General features: G+C 27.8%; 1 long non-coding RNA gene across 5 annotated transcripts; it reads right to left on the bottom strand.

Annotated features, from left to right (window-relative positions):
- Positions 1 to 15,532: 15,532 nt before the first annotated feature.
- LOC126836466 (uncharacterized) lies at positions 15,533 to 20,442 on the bottom strand. 5 transcript variants are annotated; one of them, XR_007685330.1, is made up of 8 exons: positions 20,258 to 20,442; positions 20,021 to 20,176; positions 19,887 to 19,949; positions 19,632 to 19,792; positions 19,369 to 19,478; positions 17,990 to 18,107; positions 17,317 to 17,378; positions 15,533 to 17,184 (listed from the first exon to the last, which is right to left on the bottom strand). It is a non-coding gene; the product is annotated as an uncharacterized LOC126836466 (long non-coding RNA). The 5 variants fall into 5 exon arrangements; XR_007685331.1 differs by having other exon boundaries at positions 19,369 to 19,792; positions 19,887 to 19,960; XR_007685329.1 differs by having other exon boundaries at positions 19,369 to 19,792.
- Between the last annotated feature and the right edge of the window lie 17 nt (positions 20,443 to 20,459).

Raw genomic sequence — 20,459 nt, 5'->3', positions numbered from 1 at the left:
GACCATTGAATTGCTGGGATGCGTTTATGCAAATACGGTCTTAGAGTTCTTTACATTAATTAGTATTATCTTACGAAAATGTGAATATGTGGAGGATCGAGAAAAACTTAGATTACGACAATTAAAAAGAAGAAGACAAAATTTGAAGAACAAAGAAAAAATAATTATCAATAGATCTAGAGGCCTTATTAATGATTTTAGTAGCTACTGGGAAATCTTTTTTTTTGCATCGAAAAAATTAAAAAATTACCACTTGACGTTTAATCATATGCTTAGCGCATTGGTTTTTCTAGTTAGACTAAACGATCTCAGTATCATACCACATGTACAAGTATATCAGGATATTCAGCTTGTCATAACTAGTTTGCTTCAAACTAAAAAAATTACAACGGACCTAAAACATTTAATACCCGCTTATAATGAGGATTTTATAGACGATGATATGGTTGGTGTATTTACCAAATATTTGATAAAATTTATAAACACTAACATTAAAAGTGACTTGATTACTTTTACAAAAAAATACTGTATATTACTGGATTCACCGGAATCAAATAATTTGAGCGAAAAAAAATCCGGTAGTATCTTTGGCACTGGATCACTTATTACAAAACATATGAATCATGTTATAAAGAAATACTTTTATGATTTGGGTTTTAATAACGACGAAACTACTATTTTAACTAAAGATATAAATCTTTATCCTATTATAGATCAATTTATCATTTAATATCATGCTTTTAAGTATATGAACACTGAGACAAATTATAATTTTTATGTCTAAACTTAAAGAATAAAATCCTTTACTTTACCGTATATTATACTCTTATCACCAAAACTATTATACTTTATTGCAAACATTATAGTTGTGTTTTTATATATATATCTACTATACAATATTATTATATGATGACCACGTCATCAATATGGGTAAATTATAAAAATACATATGGGCAGTGCTACCGACGACTCGAGACTGATAATTAAACAATTAAATTAACAAAAACGTTTAGTTTTAAAATGTAAAACAATATAAAAGACAATTGAATTCAATGCTATTACGCCAGTTGACTTCTGTGCACTAGTTGGTCATCAATCAAAAAGTATTCGGTAGTCACTGTCTATTTTCAAGGTTTAAGTTATATCGTGGTTTTATAAAATTATTTTATAAGACTTTGGATACATATTATTTGGTTTAGTTATCGAGTTAAGTTTGGTTATCGACCAGTCAACATTTTCAGTAAGTAATAACATTTTTATTGAATTGTTTTTACATTACATTGTTTCACATACCAGTGTTAATATAAAAGTGATTACATAACTTTCAGTAATAATAATATCTAAAGACTTGTGACTTCTACAATCCACAAATATCCCTCTCCACTATACAGGTTTTTTGTTTAAAAAAAACGAGAAAATCGTTTTAAACAATTAGTTTGTCTAAAATGTTTGACTTAGTATGTTTGATTTAGTATAAATCCTTTTAAGGTTATTAATGATCAAAACTATTGTAGAAGGTAAAGCATTGTATGCAATTTATGTGTGTCACTACTTTACCATTTGGTATTATAATAACTAAATACTATAACAGCTACCAGCGTCATATTTTAAATATTTACATTAGGCACAGCATGCAAAGATGGCATTAAAAAAAAACCAGAATTACCTGAGGTTGGTAAAAACAATTTTACGAGTTGTATTTTACTTAGTGCAGAACTTGTTTGTCAGAAATTGTTTTTAAACCTTAATGCATAGTATTAATATATCATTTTTTTTTAAGAACAATTGTGATTATTTCAAATTGACCAAATACTACAAATCCTTATAGAATTCTGATATAACCGAAATAATGAAACATTGTATTGTTTTTTTAACGGCGTGTCATCTAAATTTGATCATTTCGTGTGGTAAAGTAAACAACTTTGTCAACAATCTAAATGCACTACTTAGTTTCCCCGGTTGGGGTCGAATCCATCATATAAAAGCGAAATATAATTTTGTCGCCAACGAAATGACATTTTTTTCCGGAAAAGATGTATGTATACCTATTGAAGAGCCAAACAGTCCTTCTGTTAACGTCGACCAAGAGATCAGTACAGTCATTTATTATAACATGGCTTCCATATTGCTTGGATGTGTGTATACAACTGCTGTGTTAGATACTATCGCATTAATGAATTATATTCTAAATGAGAGCCAAATTGTAGAAACACAAGAGACTGACCGGATATGTAAATTAAAGCGATCTCGAAAAAGAAAACTTAAAAATAAATATTTTCAACCTAAAATTAAGATAATCGAATCTAACTATAGAATATTCTGGGAAATGTTCGATTTTGCGCTGACTCAGTTGAAAAAAAGTCGGCAGATGTTTGAGTGCATGTGCAATGCATTCGTCTTTCTATCATTGAATCAAGTAGGAAATGTAGAATTATATTATTCGGACATACAACAAGTCATTGCTAGTTTGCTTGAAATGAAACGTATTGCCACAGATGTGACGAAACTACTTCCCGGTTATAACAACGACTACCTAGAAAACGATGACGCCAACGTGGTTATATATAGAAAAAAAATGAATAATTTTTTGAAATTACATAAAAAAAAATCCTTGCTTCCCTACGCAAATAAATACTGCCAACGGCTAGAAAACTCGGGTGAGCCAGTAGCCATTGGAATCTTAAATGCAGAGAAATCCAGAATTGTATATAACATAGACACACTCATTCAACATCAAGTGGGAAACACGATCCAGAATTACGTCTTTGATTTAGGTTTGAATGGCAATGAATTAAATGAAGAACACACAGATATTGTTGAAATACAAGGTAAGCATAGTCGTGATAATTATTGATTTTAATTTTTAACACACACTTTTTTATATATTTTATTTTTTAGTGAATATTGTTACATATATAGACCCGAAAAACAACAAGTTTTATAAAAACGTAAAAAAGTGGAAGGTAATTTGATTTAGTATCATTCAAAAATTTCCAAATCAAATGCTAGATATGAACTGTAATCTCTCAGTGTCCTAATTAAAGTCTTTTAGACGAATTCCTCCAACTACATGATTCATCTCAAAGTATGACTGTTGAATATTGATTAAAGACTGAATTGTTACTAGTTGGTGTCTACTATTTATATAAATACTATACTCTGTGTCCTGTAAGTTTAAAAAATAAACAGAGTTACCTGATAAAATGGAAAAATTATAATTATCTTCATACAGCATACTCTAAGTTCAGAGAATATATCCTTTCAAAGATTCCAATTAATTCTTGAAAAGTTTCTATTCTGGTCATTCTGTGACCGAATGTCGTGCATTGATAGTAAATTACCCTGAAATGGGCGGAGCTAAGAGAAAAAAAAAGTTTTAGGTTATTATAAATGTAGACAAAACGAATAAAAAACATGTCAAGTCAGTGATGAGTATAACAACAATTCTCCGGGTGAACAAATACGGATATAGTATTGTGTGTGCTCTAAAAATACAGTTTAAAAAAAGTTAATTTGACGATCAACTATTATAACGAATCACAAATGTTTGCTATCGACATTTTGACTAAATATTGTGCAAGACTGGAAACATTGCCATTTTTGTAAATAAATTTATTTTTAGTACATAATCTTACTTAATTATAGTTGTTTTTTTTTTTGTATGTAGACGAAAAGAGCCTTGCCAACATATTAAACACAATCCTCAGCCGCCCAGGTTGGAGTAAGATCCACCATCTAAAAGTCAGACATAACGGCTCCATGAACGAGAACGACTTGTTTTCCGGAAACGATTTAATTCAACTGACAGAAGACACAGATCGGTTCAATATCAGCGAACAAAGTGTCAAAGCAAAGTATCAGATGACCATTGAATTGCTGGGATGCGTATATGCAAATACAATCTTGGAGTTCTTCACATTAATTAGTATAATCTTACGAGAATGTGAATATGTGGAGGATCGAGAAAAACATAGATTACGACAATTAAAAAGAAGAAGACAAAATTTGAAGGACGAAGAAGAAACAATTACCGATAGATCTAGAGGACTTACTTATGATTTTAGTAGCTACTGGGAAATATTTTTTTTTGCTTCGAAAAAATTAAAAAAATACCACTTGACACTTAATCATATGCTTAGAGCATTAGTTTTTCTAGTGAAACTAAATGATCATGCTATCTTACTACATGAACAAGTATATCAGGATATTCAGCTTGTCATAACTAGTTTGGTGCAAACTAAAAGGATTACAACGAACCTAAAACATATAGTACCCGCTTATAATGAGGATTTTATAGACGATGATAAGGTTGGTGTATTTACCACATTTCTGATTAAATTTATAAACACTAACATCAAAAGTGACTTGATTACTTTTACAAACAAATACTGTATATTATTGGATTCACCAGAATCAAACATTTTAAGTGGAAATAAATCCAGTAGTATCTTTGGCACTGGATCACTTATTACAAAACATATTAACCATGTCATAACGAAATACTTTTATGATTTGGGGTTTGAAAACGACGGAGCTACTATTTTAACTAAAGATATAAATCATTGTCCTATTGTAGATCTGGATCAATTTATCATTTAATATCATACTTTTAATTATATGAAAGCTGAGACCAATTGTAACCGCAATGTCTATATTTAACGAAAAAATTCTTGTGCTGCATTTTGTACACTTATTACCAAATTTATATTACTGTTTTGCAAACATTATTATTGTATAACATTATATATTTATATATATATATATACATATAATATATTCTTTTGTATCTATTTTTTGGGTTATTTAATAAATTAAGACACACTAATCTGATTTATTTTAATTTTTAATATAATAGAAAATATCGTTGTTTAATAAAATTATTTTTATTATACATAAGTTACCTAAAAAAAATCCATTGCAGTGGGGTTATTGCATAGTGGGCTCAAAGCATAGTAGGGATAATGAGGTCACTGGTCTACAGGAATTGTTATAAATAAAAGTGATAAAATCATTTTCAATGAAACGCTTTGATACTAATTGTAAACACTGGATTGTACTGTGCTTGGTTTGGACTATACTGATATGAACATGCTAACCACTGATTTGCATCGAAGCGTTTAATCACCACTGCTAAACAACCAACAGAATCACTTAAACATAATATTAATGGCCTGAAAAATAACAAATAATCGTTAAGTATCTATCTAATAGTTCATATTCCTTTTTATCAAATGACATGCCGTTTACATTGGTTCGAAAAAGGCAAAACGTTTGTTCATCCCCGAGTATAAATAACAAAATATTACCCTCTTGAGTGCACATAAGCCAGTGCCTCTCTTAACAATAGGGTATTAGCTAATCCATTAAAGTCAACGCTTTTAACGCGAGAGTAAACAATATTTTTTTCACCGAGAATCGAGGTCCCCGAGGGCAGAGCCAATCGTGTATAGGAGTTCTTTGTTGTATACAATTATATTTGTTGTCCTAAACTGTGTACCCAACGGTGCTCGATAGCAGTCAGTAATACAATTTAAAGGGTGTACACTCCGAGGGCAAAAGACTCAGGTCCTACTTATAAAAGCTCCAGGTACAACAATTACTATTCTAATGCTGTAATGGCTGAGTGGCACTAAATACTTTATTGGTTCCATAAAAGGCGTTTGGACCGGATCACAGTTGTCCATCAACGGTTTAAGGGACCAATAATGTTTTGTGCGACCCAACATAAGTCAATAGGTTAATATTAAATTACTACATTTCTGAAACAAGTAAAACACCTATGCAATCACCGTGCATCAATAAGGTATGTTGGAACCAAAAGGAGTTGCTGACAATAGTCCAGCAATAGCAGCACAAACTTAATCAATATTAATATACAACAGTCATGGTTTTTTTATTTGACTTTGATTTGACATGTTTTTTAAATTTGTTTTCATCCCTATGTGTTAATACATAAAACATTTGATGACGTCATATCCAATCCAATTTACTCGGTCTTATACAAGACAAAATAAATCAATATTCATTTAAAGAAAAACTTATTAGATAATGAATATATCTTATGATCGGGTGATTTTCAGGTTGCTCTAATTTTCAAGAAGATTTAAATAGATTAATGAACTGGTAAAATATAATAATCAAGTATTAATGTTTCAAATGAAAAATAAAATAAATGTTGATTAAAATAATTGGAGACGATCCTTTGTCTACTGTATAGACTGTGCACGATCTTGGTATTAACTTTCAATCTATTCTAATGTTTTCCACCCGTATTGGGCAAATTTGGTACGAGTTCAACTGTTTATGAAAAATGTCAACTGCAAAAATAATGTAAGTCATTTAGGTAGCACATTAAATGGAATCTATAGCACTTATTTAGAGTGAAAATATTTTTTGTGAGTTGTAGAATATGCATCTATTTAGTAGAGCATACCAATACAAAGACCAATTTCATTGATAACTGTTCTCTATAGCGTTTCTGCTTTACCCTTTTGTTTCTTAACTTTGAACTTTCGTGACGTACACCACTTTTGCTGTAGACGACTCATATATTATAATATATAATCTTTAATTTAAGGTATAAAATGGAATATGTCAAACTTTGAATTTGATCTTAGAATATTTATCGGTGACTCAAAGCTATTTTGTCCATTCGATTAAAACTTTTGGAAATTATATCTTTTTTTTTTGTACTATATCATTTTCAGTTTTGAAGCTACAGTATTCGGAGTGGGCTCGTCGGAAAGGTGTGCTAAAAGTTTTTTAATAGTTTTTTCGAGACGATTCCGGTAACTTACGACTAGGTTTGCGCTGTAGGTTTAAAATAGAAAAAACGATTTCAAAAGCTAAGCAGATAATCTCAAGAAAGCTTTGTCGGAAAGCCTAAAGTAATTCGCGAACGTGTCAGTTCGCGGAAGACCGGCTTTTAGTATTTTTCAAGAAGCTTTACGGCGAATACAGCATTGCGGCACCACAGTGAAATAATAATAATATGATTTACCGGGAAATAAATACTGGCTTTTCCGGAATGTCCGTACCGAGAAAATAGCTGTCGTGTAATGTCGGCAGTGAGTGACTCTATCCCTCGAAAATACGGCTTACGTGTGGGCGATGCGGTCTTAAGGGATTATACAGGGTTAAACAAAATTCCAGCTACACCGATTTGTCCTACGAACTAGACGTTTGGGCCGAAAAAGTTGCAAATTAAAATTCTTTTTTTACTTAAAATATCATAATTAATTTTTTAGCAAAAAAAAATGTACATATCATATTAAACGGTAATATTGGTTTACCTGTGTAGTATCTCAAATGTATGAATTTTGATTGTTTTTTTTTTATTTCCTGTCAATTGATAAAAAAAAATGTTCCTTCCTAAATTCCCAGTTAAATGTGTTTTATTTCTATAACGTACTTTATTGCTCCCGTTTCTAATTTTAAATATAATTTTTTAGTCTTTTTCTACTTCTCTTCCCCGTCTAAAAAAATTAGATAATAGCCTATTTAAATAAATAGTCTCTAGAACTTCCAGCCCCTAGCTCAACTCTAACATCCTCGTGATTTTTTTCTTGCATTTTCCCAGACTTGGGAACTCGAAAACTAATCAAAATGTGAACAATCAAACAAAAAAAAAATACTTGAAGCTGAAATATGTCACTCATTTAATGCTTTACGAAAAAAATTGTTTTTTTCAAGTCAAAACCCGTTGAAAACTCGGTAAGTTGCTAAAAACAAATTCTATCCCGAAATACCAAAGAGAAATACTTTCAAGTGTCATATTTTTGCTTTCATAATCTTTTTTCTATAACAAAATAATTATCATTGTTTTAGAAATTGGAATTTTATGTTAATCGAATGCAAAAAAAAAAAAATTGAAATCACAAGATAATGAGAAAGTACTTAATGTTTTTGCTAGGGATCTGCAATTTAAAGGATTCCTTATTTGTATAAGCTACTATCGATTGAAAGGGAAGCCATAAAGAAAAACAATAAAAAACAGTCTAATATATATTTATTTATAATATGTGTGTATTTTTTTTAAGCAACTCCATTACCTACAAACATTTTACATTTTTTTTCTTGTAAGTAGATAAATAAAAATTGTATGCGATTTCATTGTTTTATTCTTTAATTAAATGTGTTGTGATTTTTTTATTGAGATCATTATTTTTGTTCAAATAATTATAGTAGCAAACTATAATTTGTATTATTAAAATAAAATTTATTTTTATTAAAGAAATTGGAAACGGGTATTTAACTAGGAACAAAATATAATTTAAATTATAGCAATCTTTATACATAGACCTATCAAAAAATACCGATCGCTTCTGACGCTCTTTTTAAGTTTGATTATTTTTTAGCTTTATTCTTTTATTGACAACAAGCCAAATACATTTTTACAAAATATTTCCAAATATTAACCAAGTCTAGCTAAGGAATCCCAATAATGCTTTTCAATTACCTTTTGTTCGTACATTGTTTTATCAAAGGGAATTCCTTGCAAAAGTCAGCAAGTGGCTCCAAGAAATGTTGGTTTCAATAAAGGTTGGGTCGGAACAAAACCAACGCCAAGTTTTCAACTGAAAACTTCTCGCAAACTTTTCTCATACAAATGACAATAGTAATGTAGTTTTAATATGTTTGCCTTTATATGTTCCATTCGAGTGCGGGTTGTGTGTGTATCATTGTGTTTAATATTATATTGCCTTTAGTTTGCGAGTGCTCGGCCAATATTTAGGTTTACTTGGCCGGATTAAAAGTAATAAAAAATATAATACCGTTAACAAAATCTGGCGTAGATGCCCAAATGTATAAGGAATTCGTATATTGATCTAATCCTACTTGCTTTTTTTGCATTTAAGACCGAGCTTTGGTCGACTTTGTTGTATTTATGTAACGGATAGAGATAAATAAAGTATATTATGTAACTCGAATTTCATGTTACATTACTTTTTTCTTTAAACTAATTGCCTTGGCCAAAAAAGTTGCCATGATAAAATTCTTTTTAAAATTGACAACAAGGCAAAAATGTCATCTTCAAGGATAATATTAAGGGGTGTTTTTTGTTTTAAAAAGGAAAACAGAGACCGGCCAAAACAAGTTTTGGATAATTAATACTTCTCGAGTCATTAACTTGTTTTAATGTCATTATCTTCATTACATCATTGTGCTTTTAATAGATAATTAACACATTGATGTCGGCATTTCCCTTTTAACGATTTCCCTTTAAAACTACCCTTTGAGGCAACGTTTTTTTTTTTATTAAATATTAATTACTAATTAATGATTTATAATTTTTTATCATTAAGTATAATCACTAATAAGAGTTGGGAACGTTTTTAGCCTTGCCTATATTTTCAGCTATTAAAACGGAAAAAAAATTCGGTTTCTGGTTTTATAATTTTATTATCAAAGGTTTGATTTTAATTTATGATACGTTTATCTTATTTTGGTTTGCAAATTTGTTGTTTCTTTTTATTATTTATTTTTCGATTTGTTGATTAAAAACAACTATCATCAACATTATTATAATTTCGATTTGTATTACTATAATACAATACCTTTTCTGAGTTTCATGCTGTCGACGTCGTGAAATTTTAACGTGGGATTAACCAGGACTTGGGTATTAATTATTAATAATTCTGGAAAGGAGCTTATTATGACTCGGAAATACTTAAAACATTTTTTCCAAGTGGGTAGTTTAGTGGTACAAAAATAAACCTGGAAAATAATAATTATAAATACATTCAAAATTCGTAAATATTACTTTTAGTTTTTTTTATGGTAACGATTTAAATTGTTATTTATTTTGTTTTGACCTATATTAATAAAATGTTAACCTTTTTACTTATTGGGTAAACAATTTTTATAAATTGTAAAATATATTCTTTGAAAAAAAAATATCTCAAAAAAAGATGAATACTTATTTCCCAAATTATGGAGGAAAAAACGTATGGTTTAAGATGCCAACAAACACAAATAACAATTATAATATTTACTTTACATTGATAATTTATTTAGGTGAGTAAAATTACCTGTACAATTAGCGTTTCTGTAGAAAAAAAAATAAACAAACTAACAATAGAAAATTAATAGCAGGTATGAGAGTTTTTTTAAATGTCGAATATAACTAATTTGTTCCTTTAGGTACAGAAATTAAAGTATTGACATTTTACACACGTTGTAAGCGTGTAAAATATTTTATAAATAGACAGTAAAATAATATTATACAAATTTAGGGAAAATAATTAAATATGCGTTTTCCGTCTCATTCAAAACGTTAAATTTGCATGGAAATCGCTTCGAATGGAATTTTTTTTTTTTAACTAAAAAAGAAAAACTTCAAGTTTAAAATTATTTTTACGTTAAACTGTATCTATAAATGAAAACAAAATAGGTTTTTCAAGACAATATTGTGCTTAAAGTTACAATAAATGAAATATACATTTTGATTGACTGAAATAAAAATACATTTTGTTTTATACGAGTAAACGGCTTTACGAATAAACGGATTTTTTGTTATAAATAGGTACTTTTAAATGTTTTTTTAGGAAAATACGCTTTCAAGACAAAACTTCACATCAATAAGAATGAAATAATAATATTAGAAGTTGTACTCTTGTAAGATTTATCATTCGCCAGCAGGGTTTCAACTTTAAATTATTCCAAGTAGCGCACAAGAATGGAAAATATTATAATAGGTTTTGACAGCCGGTTTTCTCAGTAACTGTATAATGATAATAATATATACTTTTGCGATTTCATTATATAACGTTCCCTCTGAGCGTGTCGTTTTCCCCCTCGGGAAAACTGTACAGCACATCTTATTAAAGAAAAAAAAATCATGACTAATGGAAACGGCCCTTTTTTTTCTGTTCGGTTTATCGTTATAAAATATGCAACAGCTCTAAAAAAAAGGTTCGCTTTTAAGAAAAAAAAATGATAAATTAGAGGTGGATTTTTTTTTCTAGAAGGGCTTGTGAATAATTATTTTCACTCTCTCCCTCCAAAGAAATTATAACCTACTAGTATTTCTGAACGACGCGACGTGTACTTGTCAACAGATTAAAAACGCTGAGAATATTTTCTAATAAATGTGCACCCAGGTAAAAGTTTATTAGTTGTATGAGAATTTTGAATTATATAAGATAAATAGTTTTGACGACCAAGAAAAAAATATTTATTACTGCTATTAAAAATCTTTAACTTCTGGCACAGTAATGATTAAATAACCAAAAATCTATATCAATTACCAAGTATCTTTAGATACCCAAAAAATTCTAATTTAAAAAACAACTAAAAATTATTTTTATTTTTTTGTACTTTTAATTTTACTACAACTAATATTATTATTATTTTTAGGTAAGTTTATTACTTAATTATGTCGTTATTCTACATTTTTTTTGTTCTAAAAATAATTAAAAATAAAAAAATAAGAATAATTTTGTCCCAGAATTGTATTTTAAATAAACCCTGATAACGACTTTTGTAGGTGATTCTACTATTAAAATAATTATCCTAATATTTTTGGTTTGAAGGTTCAATTCCAAAACTATTAATTTAGTCATTTTTCTTTCAATATCAACTAAATTTTATTCGCTGGAATTTTTTTTTAATGTTACTTAAGTATTTTACCTAATTACTTTTTTTGTTGGTTAGTTACTATATTTCTATTTTTATGTGAAATTTAATAACTAAAACTATAAGCACCATATAAGTATTATGAGTAGTATTTAAAATATTCGAAAAATAAAAAAAAACACAATGAGTTAAATATATATTAACAATAAACGAAAATCAAAATGAATTGTTTCCATAGTTAACTTTTGAAACGAAGTCCATTTATTTCTATGTATATTTTGTAGCTCAAGATTTAAACCACACACAATTTTAAAAATCTCTTTATATTATTATAAGAACTATGATGCAATCAACAACCGTAAACGATACTCATTTCCCAAATTGTGTTAAAAGTACAATTATGCTAAAAATGTCAACAAACGCAAAATTAAAATTCTACCATTTTCCTTAGAATAATTATTTTTAGATAAGAGAAAATTTACCTAATATAATTAAGCGTTTACAACGACACATACAAAACTACAATAGACGGTTAATAACTATATAATGCGTTTTTTAAAACCGCAATGTCAAATATAACTAATTTGTACCTATACAAATTTAAGTAATAACATTTCACTCACGTTTTAAAGGTAATTAATATTATTTTATAAGCAAACAATAGTAATCATTTTTCAGAGGAAATAATGGTGATGATTTGTTTTTTTGTGTGTGACGTTTAAAACGTTCAGCATTACAACCGAAAAAATATCTATAAAACTATTTTACTAAAATAAATAATTAAATACTATCTTATACGAATAAATAATTATTATAATACCAAAATAAATACACTGTTTATTTTGAAGGCCGACCAAAAATCGAATTAAAATGCTTTTGGCTTTTAACAGTTTAAGGCTGCAGCGATGGAAAATAATATGATTAAAACAAATTAGATAGATAGGAATTTTCTTAAAATCTGAAAACGTTTGATTGCATAAGTCTCTCGGTAATTTGTCTATACAAAACAAAACAATAGCCGTTTTTGTGTTTAAATTGAGTTTATAATATAATGAACGTCAAAATAATATCATTACTTTTTAGCGAATAAAACATTAATTTAATTATATGGAATATAGAACGGCCGAGTAATTCAATTAAAATGATAAAACGCAACTAGTTAAGTAATTTCATTAAATTTCAGAAGTTATTTTCCCAACATTGTTTTTTGTAATAGAATTAAATTAACCACATTATCTTGACCATTAAAATGACACAAATTACAAAACCAGTAAAATCGATGATTCTTTGTTTGTTAGGCTGTTTTAAGTTTAAAAAAAAAGGAATTCTCAAACCAGGTTTAATTTATACTTAACAATCCTCTTTTTTCAATACTTACCTAATAAAATAATTTAATACATTTCTTCTCGGTTCTCTAATATTATATTACGTACCTGTATAACCTTATTTTTGACCAAGACAGCTCTGTAAATTCTGATTCTGACTTTTCGGAGTCTATTTCAAATTTAGTTTTTACCTTACATTACCGTATTTCTTTGTTAATATTTAGGAACATCCTTTAATAGCTGCTGTACTTGATAAAACAGTTATCTTTACAAAAAATCAAAATAGCGTTTTACAGAAATAGGAATACAACTATTTTTTAAGCATTGGCAATTATTGGTAAAATTATTTTAAAATTACTTATTTCATATTTAAATTACTTATCAAGTCCATTTCTTTTCGACCTCCTTATTTTTTATTTTTACAAAAGTTATAATATATCCATTTTTTGGATTTTTTCATTGAATTGAAATTTGGAAATATAACAAGCTTTCGTCCAGCACGTTTTTTTGAATACTTTAAATCGTCTAAAATGTAATAAAAACACTGTTTTTTTTATATTTTATTATTTATTTTAAAATGTATTTCAAACAGAATAAACTTAATTTGTATCTACCTTTAGAAGTGAAAGTATTTTGAAAGGAATCAAATTTGTATGGTAGTTCATTTTATTATGGCAATTGTGAAATCATGACAAGAAATAGTTTCTATTGACGATTTATATATTTGTATAAGCATTTGCTTAAAAGTCATAATGATATATATTGGTAAAGTAGTTATGACATGCATCACTTACTATTGCACACAAACCTGTGCAATGATTTAGTGATTTATTTATGAAAAGAATTGAGTAACTAATTTGTTTACAAAAAAAGGATAAAAATCGTTACTATCGGTTAAAAATAGATTTAAAAATTCGGTATTCACAAATTTATGTAAGTATATTGCATACAAATTTAAAAAAAATGTTATAATAGTAAATTTGTGTATGAAAAAAAGTAATTGTAAATTTCCCGAACAGTATTTTTTTTATAACTTTTTAAATATTTAAAAGAAACGTTCTAGACGAAAGCTTGATATATTTACAAATTTGGATTCAACGAAAAAATGAATATATTAAATTTTTGTTCTAATACAAAAAAATAAGGTAAATGAGGTAAAAATTGGACTTGGTGTGAACAAAATATATTCATATTGACTATCGAATGTTTAATTTTAAATGTATTTTTAATTCATTTGATTAATTAGGATTTTCAGAAATTTCAATTAAAAAAAAAATGTTTTTGTTTGTAAAACGATAATAACAAAAAATAGATTTCGTTCTTTTTAAATGTTAACATTTACCAGTGCTAGTATAATTTGGTACCTACCTGATTTTTTATTTTTAAATTAACAGTCTTACAATATTTCTGATACAAATGTTTGGACTAAACCTTTCATAACTAATCGATTCAAATATAATGTTGTCGCGCCATCTATCTCCGTTTGGGTTAACATTGGCTTTTTGTTTTTTACACAGTACAACGACCAAAGCACTAATTATTGTAATTAAGAAAAACGAATGCGTTTTTTGTCAAAAGTCGACCAGAGGTAAATTTTTTACACGACAGAAATTATTATTAATTATACTAAAAAATATATTGTTGTTTTGCTCAGCTGCATCAGCTGCTGCTCTTTTGGGCAGTAACCCGCGGCCATTTTTTGCGATTTTTTCTTCCACAATGAAACGAAACATGTTCATGGAAGAACAGAACTGACCACGACCGCGGTATAAACCGCACGGTCCAAGGAATCTCAAGTTGTTTGTAGCAGCTGCTGATATCGACCGGCGTCGTTGGTATAATATAATATTATAGTGTTCAATTATGTTTGTTCTTTACAATCTTGGTAATCAATTGCACGGCTAATAATACTATGAAATTTTGGTCGCCCTGAAAAGTATAAAGAAAAACTAAAGTCGTCTAGAATCTGTGGCCCGCAACAGTTTTGAATTTCAACAGCAATCGCCATCTCGATAAGTTTTACAAAAGAAACCTTCTGTCGTCCGTAATGTACGTGTTGATATTAAGAGGACGCCACTCCGCCCATTTCTAAAGAGTAAAGTGTTCGCATAGTTTTAATTTAGAGTTTGAAGCATAGTGCATAGTCGCTTATTAATACAACTGTAATGAGAACACTTTATTGGATGCAATTTTATTTTTTGTCAGACTAATGAGTTCGTTAAAAAAAAGATGATATCTCAAGTAATAAAAAGTCTACCTAATTTTAAAAGAAAACTGTTTCAGCAGAAATTTATATTATTGTTCGAAACAAACTAATTTAATACATTAATTTTGTATCAAGAATAAAAATAAAATAATTACTTTTTTTAGAGTTTACTCTATTTGAAATACATTTTAGAAAATTAAACTTTTGATTGACGTTTTTATTTCAAAACTTCAAGTTAAAACATAAAAGTAAATCAATTTAGTCTGGTAAAAAAATAAACCATCATTTGTATTTTTATTTAAAAACAATAACACTTATTTATTAAACCAATATATTATAAATAAATAAATGTAGGAACTTAATTATTTTGTAATAAATTCTTAATTGTTTTTTCTCTAAATTGGTAAATCTCTTAAAGGTTGGTTTTAAAATAAGATATGATATTAAAAATGATACAAATATTTGTCGTTAGTGAGAGCAAAAAGAAAAATGTATTACTCGACTAGTTTTAAGTGGAAAAAGTCGAACAATGTTAAAGCTATTCCAGTCATTTGTAACAAATGTTAAATTAAATTAATAAAAAAAAGTAGTGGTTTTTGTAAAAACTACTTTTGTGGACTGCATTTTTTTACATTTTCGTCTAAGTCATAATTCTTAAAATGTAATACACTTAGTTTGAAATTAGTTAACTATAATTTTACTTTTAATACTAAAATAGTTAGTTGTAAAATAAAATTGCAACAAAATATATTTTAAGTGCAAAACCTTTTATACAACAATAGCCATCGCATTGTTTATTATAAATAATTTTTTTTAAAACAAACATTTTCTAAAATACATTAAAATGTTATTAATATAATATTTATAAATGTCGTTTAAGAAGTAACTAAAAATGGTTTTAAATAATATCCAGATGGTTAATGACATTAGTTTTAGGCCGTCTAATAAAAAATTCATTTTATGAGTTTATCTGTTTCGAGCAAACTTTGACGACCGACTAAATATGATTTTAACGTGATTACAATTGTTTTTTTTTATCAACTAACAACAAGCTTTGCAACGATTTTGATACAATTAAAAAATCAAAATAGATAATATAAAAGTAATTACAGTAGGATTCTGTTCTAACAAAACTATACACTAGTTATGAGTATACAATTATTGTAAATTATTTTAATAACGTTTGACTTGTCCGAAATGATGTTTAACACCGGGGTGTTGTTTTCACAGATCAGATCCGGTCGTAACTGTTATCGTTCAAGCAGTCGCAAAATAAATGTCGTCGTATATACAACGGCTTTTGCCGTTTTTACCCGACCATATCGTAATACCCGATCATGTTCTGAATCCCCCAAGTACATCATCGACAGCGGAGAAGCCACGAGAAGATACAAACGATACGAAACAAACGACGGCTCTCGGTGCTGTTAAACGGTACACGTTCGACTTTGAGCAAACGGACTGGAAGAAAAAACCAATAAATAGTCCGTTGGCCAGAAAGGCTTTACAAAAAATCGAAGAGGAACGAACAAACATCGAAAAAGATATGGAATGGTTGGAAACCATTCGACAAATGAAGTCCAAACAAGAAGGCTTAATGAGTGCGTTGTTGAAGATAAAGAACGAGTTAAAAAAACAAATAGACAGCGAATGCATAATGATCCCAGACTAGAAAGTACTTATTTTTTTTTTTTCTAAGGCTCCCCAAAATTAATATTATAATAGTTATGATGAAAAGTAAAACTGTGTTTAAAAATGCATTCAGTTTATAGTGAACATACTTTTGTTCGGCAATCGATAATGTTACTGAAAAAACACAAGCTTATTTCGTTTTCCTAAATTAATTTTTTGGTAACATCATCAATTTTACATTTAACACAATTCATATTGTTAGTTTAAACTATTAATTACTATGTGTGTATTATATAGTATAGTAAACTATCGAAATAAAATATATTATCGTAATCGAATCGGCGACTTGGTAGTTTTTTTCATCTTCAAAGAGTACTGTCCCAACGAATTTGCAGATTTAGCTGAACAGTTTTGGTGTTGTATTGTCTTATCACAATGCCGTAACTAAAAAAATAAGATAATAATAATAACAATAGGAGACTGTTAAATAGAATGAAGTAGGCACCAAAGCTTTACGATGAAGAAGCGAATCAAAATAATATTGTCATCGTATTGTCGTCAAATGCTACTACTTACATATTCAAACAAAATTGGCAAATACATCAATCGGCAATAACATTATATCTTGTTTTGAATACCTACAATTATTCAACAAATTAATTAATTATTTATAAGTAAATATTTTTACTTTGGGAAAAATTGTATAAGGTTTTAAAAAAGTGTATCTCCTAATTTGCTTAACACAATTTAACCGAATTCCATTAAAAAAGTAAAACAGAAAGCAAAACATATTATTAAAGAAGGTATAGGTACTAATAATTATTTATTAAAATATATATATTTTTTTTTATATAAGTGCAAAATCTCCTAAAAGTAAAATAGTTAAAAATATTTATTAAAAATAAAAGTGTAATTAAACTGAAAGTGTTAAAGAAAATTATTCGATATTCTTTTAATTACTCAAATACTTTTACATGGCATGTAATTTTTGCTGTCGTATTTTCTTCTTTATAAAATGAATTTCTAAGTTATTTTTAAAAAAATTTACATAAAACTGCAATAAAAGAAAACATTTAATTTTTTTTTGTACAGATAATTTTTATAGCAAGTTGTATTTTAATAAATAAATTCTAAAAGTATTGTAAATAAGAATGACTTAAACTTCCAGGCTTAGTTAATATTTTAAAGTTTTTTAAAACTATAAATTATTGTATAATTTTTAATCAAATGAAATAAATACAAATTTTACCTATTAAATTATTTATACATTTACGGTACTGACTTGATGACACAATCACTGCACTACTATATATTCTTTCGGAATTTCATCTTCAAAACTCGGATTGTCTTATTTAACCGCTGTCGATCTGAAACGTAATTCAACGTTTTATTCTAAGTTAATCAATAATACATTTTTTACTTATTAACATACAAAACTTTAATAGACTTAGAAATGTCAACATAAACTAAATGAAATATATTGTAAAGCCGATATATATTTATGACTTGAGGTTTTTAGATACACAGTTTGTATTGAGCGACCCAATTTAACGAGCGATATGAACAACAAGAGGATACGACGGCATAAAAAGAAACATACTCCATTTCAAAGACTCTTTGCGTTATATGACGTTTACTGCTTTACGACTAACTTAAATATTTTAATTATAACAAAATATTAATTTATGAATTTTTTTTTTTATACAATTTTTGACAGAACATTTGCAGAAAATATGTATAAAGTAAGTAAAGCACGTTGTGTATTTGATATTTAAAATACATATAAAATAAAAATGAATTTCTTTTACAAATATCTCAGTTAAAACAACAAAACAGATTATTTTATTAATAGTAATTTAAAATAATGTTTTCAAATCGAATAATATGCACTATGAATAATCACAAAGTTAATATAAATGATAACTGACTAGCAATAGTAGGCAATTTGTCATATAAGCAATGTGAAATAATGTTCTAATTTTTTTCATCTAATTATTATATTTAGAGTTGAAATTAAAAACCAATTCCATAGTTTGTCATTTAGTGTTATAATTTGTTGAAAAAAAATGTACTCAGATATATTTTGTTTAAACGATAACAAAATTATAACTACTATTCTAGTGTTTTATAATAATGATTATTTAATTGAGTTTTTATTTGAATAAAAAATACATTAAACAACGTTCGGGTTTGCTGACTGAGTATTAAAATAAAAATTTGGAGCAAACCAGATTTATATGACGTTTCGTTTTGTTTGTCTGTTTAAAAATGTTTTGACATTAAAAATAAAATAAAATTTTATCATGAAATATTTGCTCCAATAATGTTTTAGATTACATTTGAAGTAAGACAAAAAAAAAATTGTGGATAAGAAATTGGAACTTAAAATAAGTTTGCGGCGACTAGAATGTTTTATCAAATCGAAAAGGTTGAAATGTAAGAAAAATGTGACGCTTATCAAAGAAAGTGGAGAGATGATTTCTTAGCGTCAATGTGTCGTGAGGAGAGACAAGAGAGTGAGATTAAGGGAGGCAATTGAAAGAAAGGTAGAGGAAGGTAACAATAGAGATGGTTTGACGTAATTGAGGATGATAAAACAATAGCCAATATGTGTAATCACTAATTTACTTATTAAGGTTGGAGTCCACTGCAACGCAGTGCCGTCGCTCTCACTTGATGCCTGACGCATCTTAATTTTTTTGTCTTAGGAACCATATCGTGCCATATGTCGCATCAACCTACGAGAAAAACAATTTTTATAGTATTTGAAACAAAATCAAACAATTATTGAAAATTAAATTTGGTAAGGCTAAAAAATGCATGATTGGACATAGTTGAGAGTAGTAATATAAAAATAGCTAATGTGTACCTATAATAACAAATTTTCTTACTAAGGTCAGCATTGTGTAGAATGGCAGAGAATCTTGGGGAGCAACGCTGCACCATATGCCGCCGTTCTGACTTGGCACCCGAAGCATTTCTTTTTATTCACACACATAATTTAGGGACCGTATCGTACCTTGTTACGCAGCATCAACCTACAAGAAGACCACTTTTAGAGTATTTGAAACAAAATCAAACAAAGATCAAAGATTATCTACAAGGTAAATTAGTATAAAATACCTATTACATCGCCTTAAACTTACGTTTTCATGGTACTTATAATTCATCATGTCTAATACAGACTTCTCCAACAATTTATTATACACCTACACAAAACCTACCATTCATTGCGTTATAATTAATATTTAAAAGTTTTAAATAGCAAGTCTAATCATACTAGTAAAATTGATCTTGGATTTGATTCCTTTGTTGCGTCAAGCTTCTGAAAGACATCGTTGATACAATTTGTGCGTCGACTGAGTAAGTTTTCAGCCATTGTCTTTGAGATGAATGTAATTCGAGGGGAACCATCTAAAATGTTATTGACTGCTACCTAGCATTTTATTTTTATTATTATATTGCCATTTTTTTTTTAATGATAATGTTTATTTTCTTATATAGTTGAAAGTGTTACTTTGTGTTTGTAGGTAATCATAATTTTTATCCTGTTGCAAAGCTGTACGAACAATAACCGAAATTTCAACTGTGTAAAATGATTTCTAATTATATTGCAATAAGAGTAACTAACGAATTTATATTTTATTTACAAGACAAATTAAAAAATTTAGAAAAAATGGTTTTTTTGAACGTACGTTTTCATCAATCTAAGTACAATT

Source organism: Adelges cooleyi, unplaced genomic scaffold, assembly GCF_023614345.1.
Source record: "Adelges cooleyi isolate 19-005CV unplaced genomic scaffold, UGA_ACOO_1.1 ACOO_flye_CR_arks_rails_tigmint_CR_PRNA_247, whole genome shotgun sequence".
Lineage (NCBI taxonomy): Eukaryota > Metazoa > Arthropoda > Insecta > Hemiptera > Adelgidae > Adelges > Adelges cooleyi.
This window is presented reverse-complemented; position numbering and strand designations above follow the sequence as displayed.